General features: G+C 38.4%; 1 pseudogene; it reads left to right on the top strand.

The window, feature by feature from the left end:
• The first annotated feature begins 9,688 nt into the window (after positions 1-9,688).
• Positions 9,689-10,865, top strand: LOC101609787 (annotated as a pseudogene).
• The last annotated feature ends 204 nt before the right edge of the window (positions 10,866-11,069 follow it).

The following is an 11,069-nucleotide window of genomic DNA, read 5'->3' as shown; positions in this document are numbered from 1 at the left end:
TTTCCACCCCTTGATTCCTGGACCCGTGAATCCAGGCTATAGGAGAAACAGTACCATATATAGGATGCTGATTCAGGGCATATACAGCCTGCTGGAGGACACTCCCCCAGCCCTCCAAGCTTAGACAAAAGAGTAAAATCAAGTAATAGTGCCATTTTAGGCCATATATCACGCAAGATAGCTTTGACAAAATCTAGTGAGAAAACTTTGGAGGAAAATTCCCACTTTACAGTTGTCCCAGTCCAAATAAAGGAGGATGTACTTTTATATTCCTATGATCATTTCATACACATATGGATTCTGTGTCCACAGTGATTACAACAGTTTTGGTAACCCAAGGGGAATTTTCCCCCTAAAATAGAGATACTGGTGTTGGACTGGCCATTACAAATATATCAGAGACATGGCAGGGACACATAGAAACCCATAAAAAGAGATTCTTGCCCTCTACAGAAAATGTGGTATATTTTGACTAACCCTATATTATCCCCTATTACACAGCATTATGATGTGATGATTTAATACTGTATGGAAGACATTTAAGTAAATAATGCCTTAGAACTAATATTTAAAATGACTCATTATTGAGTGAGTAAGTAAACGAAACGCATAGGTAAAATAAGATGCTGTAGGACCTTAAAGAATTCATTTTGATATTTTCCTTTTCAAACAGTAAAATGTCTCAGAAAAATTGTATCTCATAACTATATCCCTTTCTAAACAAGCTTTTTTGTCTTAGTGGTTTTCTATTATGCCTGAATCCCTTTCATTCACTTGGGATCCCTGAGAAGATATTAAGATATGATTCATGAATCACTTTTAAAAGGCTATTTTTTGCTGTTTGTTTGTTTGGGTTTTTTGTTTTGTTTTGTTTTGGGGTTTTTTTTTTTTTTTTGGTTTTTTTGAGGTAGGGTCCTCACTCTAGCCTAGGCTGATCTGGGATTCACTATGTAGTCTCAGGTGACCTTGAGCTCACTGTGATCCTCCTACCTGTGACTCCAGAGTGCTGGAATTAAAGGTATGTGCCACCACACCTGGCTCTTTTTAAAGTTTTGATTCATTGTGTAAGTACTTACAGAGGGTCTGAGAGACCTATGAATTCAGGAACATATGGGTCCTTTCCTGAATCAGCACATTGAGCAACCATAGCAGGTGAATTGTAATAAGAGAGGGTAACACACAGGATGATCTCCTTACATGAGAATGCAGTATTTGAAGCTAAGGTTGAATTTGTTAACTGAAGGAGCACAAAGGACATTCTATCCGAGTTTTTCTTAATGACAAGAATATTGAGCTATGGCTGTAGCTCAGTAAGTATATGATTGGTAATCCAGTCAGCTTCTTTTTTTCTTGGACAAACATCCAATCAGACAGAGTTTATAGGAGGAAAGGATTTGTTTCAGACTTACCAATTCTGTGGGAACACCATCAATGGCAGAAACAGTTGTCCATAGATCCAAGCAGCGAGCCATCAAACAGGCAACAAACACCATCAAGTAGCAAGTGTGAACTGCCAGAGCATCATCCACTCTTTACACACCTTAGGGGTAGACTCACGATCTGACCCAAACATACCTTAAGGCTGGACTTCAAGGTCCTCCCCAAGTAACAAGCCACTTATAACAGGGATCAGCCTGCTAGGGCCTCAGGTAGGGTGTTTAATGAAAAATGCCTAAGGCTATGGAGCCATGCATTCAAACTACCACAGCTGGTGTGTCTGAGGCCCTGATTTCACCTCCTAGAAACAAAATATAATAATAATTTCTGCCTAACATTTATTGAGGATTTCCTGTCTGTCCTGCACTATGAAATATTAATGAACATATATATGTGAGAGACATTGGGGTACAACAATGTGACTAAAGTACCTGGAACTTAATTATGAAAGCCATTGTGGTATGGTAACGTTTATAAATTATGTCCTCATAATTAATGATATTAACTGACTGACTTCCAGAGGGAAATTGGGGACTGCTAACAAACAATGAAACAATCCCTTGTATTTGGGAGTTCATTAAAAGAACACATATTCTAGAGAAGACAAAAGACTATCCATAGGGCTGGAGAGATGGCTTAGTGGTTAAGCGCTTGCCTGTGAAGCCTAACGACCCCGGTTTGAGGCTCGGTTCCCCAGGTCCCACGTTAGCCAGATGCACAAGGGGGCGCACGCGTCTGGAGTTCGTTTGCAGAGGCTGGAAGCCCTGGTGCGCCCATTCTCTCTCTCTCTCCCTCTATCTGTCTTTCTCTCTGTGTCTGTTGCTCTCAAATAAAAAAAAAAAAAAAGACTATCCATATACCTGACCTAAAAATCAGAAAATACTAAACACAAATGCTAATGACTACTTGGCTAGTGATTACTTGCCTTAAACATAGAAAATCTAGTGTTTGGAAAAAAATAAGGTCACACCCATGACCTTGATCTTTTTAGCCACAACCACTCATTTAAGCACAAGTGGATAGTGCAGGCAAATCATTTGAGAATAGTGTTAAAAGACAGATGCTAATTTAGTAAGTTTGGAGGGGAGCCAAAGATCTCGTAAGTCTAATAAGCCCGTAAGTAATGCAAATGCTTCTGGTATATTAACCACATTTTTTGAGTTATTGGTTCGCTGTACTATACTAGATGTACACTGGATACACTTGGGATGCTTTTCAAGCCACTGATGCCTGTATTCTACCCACATAAATTTGTATTTAAGATGTCAGGGGTGTATCAAGAGCACTGGAATTTTAAAAATGCCCCCAAGTAATCATAATAAGCATCAAAGGTTGAGGACCACTATAGTTATAAATGTACAGGTAAATGACTAAGACTATCTTTAACATGCCAACTAAGTATAGTTGATATTAGAAATATTTTTGCTGAGATGATTTTGAAAAAAGAAAGGAACATCCCTTCTGATTAAAATGGAATACTTAAACATAAGTCACCAAGACAAACAAATGATACCTCATATTGCAGTAGTCAATCATGTAGGCTTTACATAATAACTCAGTAAATAGGATTAAAGAGTTTCTTTAAAGATTTAGTACATTATTTTAATAAAAATCTTTTTGACTTAGAAAGAATAATTTGTGCTCTTTGTAGAAAATTGGTAAAACATAACAATCCCAACATCTAGAGAAATTAACTTTTTTTTGTCTGTATCCACATGGTAGAAGCTAATCAGCTCTAAGGTAAGCCCCTAAGACATCACTTTATTTTCGAGGTAGGGTTTCACTCTAGTCTAGGCTGACCTGGAATTCACTCTGTATTCTCAGGGTGGCCTTGAACTCACGGTGATCCTCCTACTTCTGCCTCCTGAGTGCTGCAATTAAAGGTATGCACCCCCATGCCTGGCGAAATTAACTATTTTTTAATATTTTTTTTCCATAGTATTAGCACAAGGTGTTTTCTATAAAACTGAAAATGTTGGGCTGGTGAGATGGCTTAGCAGTTAAGGCATTTGCCTTAAAAGCCTAAGAACCCAGGTTTGATTCCCTAGTACCCATGTAAGCCAGATGCACAAGGTGGAGTACGCATATGGAGTCTGTGTGCAGTGGCTAGAGGCCCTGGAATGCCCATTCTCTTTCTCTCTACCTTTTTCTTTCTCTCTGTATCTTTCACATAAATAAAAATATATTTTTAAAATTGCAAATGTTTTGCATTTTTTCTTAAATATCCACTTAAGTATAATTGCAATGGCTATATTCCTGTGTGGTTGTTTATTTTTTAATTAATAATTTGATTTTCTTATAAGTCAATGTATATTATTCATTCCCCTTCTTTGGCAGAGTGATTCATCAGTATATGCCACATCAGAAGATAAAATAATTTAAACTTTTATTTTACTGTCAATCTCTTTCATTTCTAAAAACCAAGATTTATACTGAGGCACACCTCAGTTCAAAATTATGACTCTACAAACAAGCTATGATCCAAGAACACTTGTTGTTAGTGTTGAGTTTTACTTTCCATTTGGACAAATGGAATTTAGATTAGAAATGCACAGTAGATTCATATTGTTTGTTCTTGATTACTCAAACATCTAGTTGCTAATTTGGATGTTGGCACTATTACCCAAAAGATACATAAAAATTACTCAAGACCTGACAGATACTTAAAATAGCTCAAGCCGAGCTATGGAAATAGCCTTTGGCAGAGAGTGCAATCAGCCTTGCTTTACATTGCCTAAGGCGTCTTTCTTAAAACTAGCAATAATTGAATAGCAACTCTCATTATTTAGTTTGATGGGATGTTAGCAGTTGGTCACTTTATTACTCATTAAAACTCCCGTAATACTCCATGTACATAAAGTTATCAGTGATAAGACTGAAAATGGGGACTAGGGAGATGGCTAAGTGGTTAAAAGTGTTTGCATGCAAAGCCTGCTGGCCTAGGTTCAATACCATAGTGTTCACATAAAGCTAGACTCAAACTTGGGGGTGTGTATCTGGAATTTGCTTGCAGGAAACCCTGGTATGTCCCCCCCCTAACATGTAAAGACATTGATTAATTTAAAAAATAAATTGAAAAAGACTGTGAAAATATTATTAGTTATCCTATTATTATTACTTGATTTGTATAGTTTTAAAAATATATGTTATGAGACCATATGAATCCTTTCATTCTATAAATTTCCATAGTAATCAATTTCATGCCAGTTATTTTCATTCATATATGTAATCACATGTATGCATCATTTATGCACATTTATTTTATATAGTGATTGTTGCAGTTGCCTTCTTGTTGCTGGGACAAAACACTTGACCAGAAGCAACTAAGGGAGGAAAGGATTTATTTTGCTTTTCAGTCTAAAGGGGAAACTTCATGATGGCAAGGAAAGTATATTAGAGCAGAAGATAGACATCACATCTTACCCAGCACCTGGCAGAAATCAGCAAGAGTGTGCTGAGCTCCTGCAAGAGAGAAGCTGAGCTTATAACACTCTAAAGCCTGCTCCCAGCGACACACCTCCTCAATCAAGGCTGTACATCCCAAACTGTCACCAGCTGAATCTTTTTTGTACATGAGTCTATGGGGAACATTTGATTCCACCACAATAAATTATTCCATATACTACATATCTCCCTGCAACACACATTTTGGAATTTATATTCACTGATTTCTATCATACTAACTTTAAAAATGGGATGAATCAAACTGCATGAATGGGAAATGGTGATTTTAAGTTAAAATTAAGCTAATTATGACAGTACATCATCTCTGGCATCATTTATCTCAGATTGGACAGAGATTTTTGTGTGTGTAAAAAAAGTTCCAGTTTTCTGATTTCAAAGTGAACTCTAAAATCCAAGAATACTGTAGGCCTCTTCCACCAATGTCCTCCCCTGTGGGTTAGTCTCCTGGTCCAGAAGAGAAAGAGGTTCTCAATTGCCAAGGTTAGATCACTCATGATTAAATTATCTCCCAACATCCCTTCCACTGAACACTGATGCATTATGATTTTAGCAGACCCTGATAACTACTACCTATATCATTAGGTGATAACAAAATAGCAATAGTAATGTTCTAATTCTAACTAATTCCTTGTTTGTTAGTAGTATATCTCTAAAAACAGAAAAAAGAATTAATTATTTGGCATCTCTTACATTTTATGTGCATAGGAAAATGAAAAACACATATTTAGTTCTTTTTTCTTATGTCAAAATTATAAATCTCTTTGCTCATATATAATTAAAATTTGGGGGGACTTCCAGTTAAGATGGCGGCGTAAGTACCACGCCAAAGCAGCCTGGGGGGGATAAAAGAACAAAAAAACCCCAGCAAAATACACACTTTTACTAAAAAGTGAGGTGTATAGGAAATTGAAGCAGCAGCAGAGAAGTAGAAGAGATACAGAGCTTCCAGAACCCGCACAGGCCGGCAAAAGAGGCCCCGGCAGCTCTGCCAACCGCGGTGGCAGTGGCGGCGCACCAGAAAGTCACCAGGCTCGGGTCCAGCCACAGGAAAAGCAAGGTGCGGGGATTTCCCATTCACACCGGCGCTCTCCGAAACTCAGGAAATGTGAAGAGAGAGTGGCAGTGAGCAACAGAGGAGCAGACCATGAGGTAAAGAACACGTGGAACAGGGAGAGAACCAGAGCAGCTGCGGATCCCTCCCCTCCCCCACCACCTGAACCCAGCTCCAGCAAACAGAGCAGCGGTCCCGGGACCCAGCCACGCCAACTTGGACAGCAAGACCAAAGCAGGAGCAGAGTTCAGCAGCAAAATCAGCGTCTATGGCACTGATAACAGAGGCCCCAACAGCAGCAGACCCAGCAGCAGCAGACCCAGGAACGGCAGCAGCGGCAGACCCAGCAGCAGCAGCAGTGGACCCAGCAGCAGCAGATTCAGCAGCGGACCCAGCAGCAGCAGATTCAGCAGCAGCAGAGGCTCCAGAAGTGGCAGCTACAGCAGCAGCAGCAGCAGAGACAGCAGCAGTGGTGGGCCCAGCAGCAGCTTCAGCTGCTGACAGACCCAGCCGAGGCAGCTTTAGCAGCAGCAGTTCCAGCAGCAGGGGTGCTGATCTGCAGAGCCACAGTTGCCAGGCTCGGTTTGCCCCTCAGGAAAAGCCAGTGCCCAGCTCCAGAAATCAGAACAGCAGACTGACGACCAGGCAGCAACTTGACTGAGACCAAAATCATCCAAGGTAACTGGGATTGCACCAGGGAAGGGTCTCACTTGGTTACAAGCTGACTTGGATCCCTCAACAGACCAGAAATCTTAACCTCTATGTTGATAGAGGATCTGGTTGTTATAATAACTACTCTGGCATACATACTTGGGGCTGTTTTTGATTGAATGGGTACAGTAACTAGTTAACTTTTAGAATCTACCTATATTTTATTCCACTCAGCCTACTTGAATACTCACATAGCAGGGAAACTCAGCCCCTAGGAGCAGCTTTGTAGATAATCTGTGAGTCTTAAGAGCCACACATAACACCTTAAGCTCCTACCCTGAAAATATATAACATCAATTCAATTGATAAAGCTAAGAATACCCAGCTGGCTAGAAAATCCAAGCATTAACTTAATCCAAGATGCAAAAATATATACATTATAACACAAGAATCACTAAAAAGCAAGGCGATATAAATCCACCTAAAAGCATTGATGCATCAGAAATGACCTCCAGTGAGGTCGAGTTAGAGGAAAAGCCTGAGAAAGATTTCAAAAGAATGATTGTAAATATGTTCAAAGAAGTCAGAGAAAAAATAAAAGGAGTCAAAGAGGAACTCAAAGAGGAAATCAAAGGAATCAAAGAAGATGCAGGATACCAATTTCATGAAATAAAGAAGGCAATACAAGACATTAATAAGGAAATAGAAATAATAAAGAAAAACCAGGAAGAATTACTACCAACGAAGAACACAGTTAATGAAATTAAAAAAAAACTCTGTAGAAAATCTAACCAACCAAATCTAACCAGTAGAATGGATGAAGGAGAGGACAGCATATCTAAGCTAGAAGACCAGGTGGCAGATCTAATACAGTCCAACAAAGAGAAAGACAAATTTATAGAAAAGTATGAGTGAGGATTTCAAGATATTTGGGACACTATGAAAAGATCCAATATAAGAATTCAGGGCATAGTAGAAGGAGAAGAATTCCAATCCAAAGGCATAGTAGGTGTCTTCAACAAAATCATAGAAGAAAACTTCCCCAAAATTGGGAAAGAGGTGCCAATGCAAATACAGGAAGCATTTACAACACCAGCCAGACAAACCCTGGAAAGAACCTCTCCTCACCATATTATAATCAAACTTCCAAACACACACACCAAAGAAAAAATATTGAAAGCAGTTAGAGAGAAAAATTAAGTCACCTACAAAGGCAAGCCCATCAGGATTACAGCAGATTATTCAACACAAACTTTTAAAGCCAGAAGGGCTTGGAGTGATATATTCCAAGTTCTGAAAGATAACAACTGTCAAACAAGGTTACTTTATCCTGCCAAGCTATCCATTCAAATAGACAGAGAAATAAGGTCATTCCATGACAAAAGCAGGTTAAAGGAGTATTTGAAGACAAAACCAGCTCTACAGGAAATACTTGATAGAATCCTCCATGCTGAAGAAAAGGAAAAGCAGACATATAAGGAACTTACAAAAAACAAGCAATACTCAAATACTAGTTAACACAAGAGAGCACAGGTAGAACTGGAACCACAAAAAAAAAAAAAGGCAAACATAAATACACACCTTTCAATAATATCTCTCAATATCAATGGCCTCTATGCCCCAATGAAAAGACATAAGTTTGCAGACTGGGTTAAAAACCAGGATCCTACAATTTGTTGTCTCCAAGAAACTCACCTTTCTACAAACAATAGACATTATCTTAGGGTGAAAGGTTGGAAGACAGTGTTTCAAGCAAATGGGCCTAGAAAACAAGCAAGGGTTGCTATCCTAATATCTGACAAGGTAGACTTTAGTCCAACGTTAGTCAAGAAAGATAAAGAAGATCACTTTATATTGATTAAGGGCACACTCCAACAGGAGGACATTACAATCCTAAACATATATGCACCTAACATGGGGGCTCCCAAATTCATCAAACAAACACTGTTAGAACTAAGGTCACAGATAACACCAAACACAGTGGTGGTGGTTGACTTTAACACCCCACTCTCGTCAATTGACAGGTCATCCCGGGAAAAAATAAACAGAGAGGCATCTGGACTCAATGAGGTCATAGAAGGAATGGACCTAACAGATATATACAGGACATTTCATCCAAAGGCTGCAGAAAATACATTCTTTTCAGCAGCACATGGAACATTCTCTAAAATAGACCTTATATTAGGACACAAAGCAAATCTTAACAAATTCAGGAAAATTGAAATAATTCCTTGCATTCTATCTGACCACAATGGAATTAAACTACAAATCAGTAGCAAGAAAGGCTATAGAGCATACACAAAATCATGGAAACTAAACAATACACTACTAAATGATGAATGGGTCAATGAAGAAATCAAGAAGGACATCAAAAACCTTATAGAGTCAAATGATAATGAGAACACAACATACCAAAATATGTGGGACACAATGAAGGCAGTTCTAAGAGGTAAATTTATAGCCTTAAGTGCCTATATTAAGAAATTAGAAAGGTCGCAAGTAAACAACCCAATGCTTCACATTAAAGCCTTTGAAAAAGAAGAACAAGGCAAACCAAAAATCAGTAGGCGGGAAGAAATAATAAATATTAGGGCAGAAAATAACGAAATAGAAACAAACAAACAAACAAAAATCCAAAGAATTAATGAAACAAAGAGTTGGTTCTTTGAAAGGATAAACAGGATTGATAAACCCTTAGCAAATCTGACCAAAAGAAAGAGAGAAGAGACATAAATTAATAAAATCAGAGATGAACAAGGTAACATCACAACAGATTCCAGAGAAATTCAAAAAATCATAGGGACATACTATAAAAGCATATACTCCACAAAGTATGAAAATCTGAAAGAAATGGATGATTTCTTGATTTATATGACCTACCTAAATTAAATCAAAATGAGATTAATCACTTAAATAGACCTATACATTATTTGCAGATGACATGATTCTATACATAAAGGACCCTAAAGACTCTACTAGCAAACTCTTAGAGCTGATCAAAACCTACAGCAATGTAGCAGGATACAAAATAGATACACATTAATCAGTAGCCTTCATATATGCTAACAACAAACACAGGGCAGGATGGAGGGCGAGAGCACGTCGGAGATATTGTCTGGATTTGTGCTCGGCACGCTCACCTTCCAGCACCTTAGCACGGACTTGGACACGGACGGTTTTCTCCTTGTTGAGGTGAAAGTTGAAGCCAAGAATAGCATCACTGATTCCAAAATAGATGATGTGGAAATTGTTTATACAATTGCTTTTATAATGCTTCAGGTGAAGTAAATTAACATGCACTGAAGAAAATACTTCCAAGTGTCACAAAGAATGTTGTTGGTTGGTACAAATTCTGTCGTCATTCAGATCAGATCATGACATTTAGAGAAAGACTGCTTCACAAAAACTTACAGAAGCATTTTTCAAGCCAAGAACTTGTCTTTTTGCTGTTAACACCAAGTGTAATAACAGAAAGTTGCTCTACTCATCGCCTGGAGCATGCCTTATACAAGCCTCAAAAAGGACGTTTTTATAAGGTACCTTTAGTGGTTGCCAATCTGGGCATGTCTGAACAGCTGGGCTATAAAACAGCATCCACTTCCTGTGCGTCCTCTGGTTTAGCAGAGCAGTAAAAGCACACAGCCCTGACTTTTTTAATGAAGATGGGTCTTTAAAGGAAGTACATAGAATAAATGAAATGTTTTCATCAATCCAAGAACAATTGAAAAGTGTATGCCAAAAAGTTGAACAAAGTGAGTGAGAAGTAGAGAAACTACTAATGGATGTAAACAGATTAAAAGAAATCAAAAAACAAGCACAGATTAAGGCACAATCAGAGAAGAGTGTTCAAAAGGACCCTGAGGAGAATGTTTTCCTTTGTCGAGCTTTACGGACCTTTTTCCCAGAGTGTGAGATTCTTCATTCTTCTGTTATTTCATTGAAAAGCAAGTGTATATCTGGAAGCAGATGTCATACCACCCATGATGTCAATGTGGGAGACAACCTGACTTTAATGGTCCTGTCCACTCCTGAAGCCAGTCCAGCGCACACACCGCAGACAGTTAAACGTAAAGACCCAGACCCGGGTGATGGGTGGCGCACAAAGAGAGCACGAGTGTTGGAGACAGCAAACCGACCACCGTGCACTGGTAGTGGCAACGACAACCCAGAAAAGTCATCTACTGCAAGTAGTCCAGAAACAGAAGAGGATGTTGGGAACATGGAAGGTTATGGTGAATATCCTCAGTCTCCCACATTTTGATCTTCTCTAAAGTGAGATTTTTTATTTGGCTGAAAGTTAAGGCCAATTGTTTCTATTTTTACTCTGTACCTCCTTATAGTAATTTGTAGAAAAGTTCTTTTTTTTTACTATATTCAGCTATTTGTAGTAACACAGAGATAAAGTATTTTTTACTGTTTATATTAATATGTAAGTAAGTTCTATATTTTTATAAAGTATTTTTTA

The sequence above is a fragment of the Jaculus jaculus genome, chromosome X, assembly GCF_020740685.1.
Source record: "Jaculus jaculus isolate mJacJac1 chromosome X, mJacJac1.mat.Y.cur, whole genome shotgun sequence".
Classification (NCBI taxonomy): domain Eukaryota; kingdom Metazoa; phylum Chordata; class Mammalia; order Rodentia; family Dipodidae; genus Jaculus; species Jaculus jaculus.
Note: the sequence above shows the minus strand (reverse complement) of the source record. Positions and strands in the feature narration are given on the sequence as shown.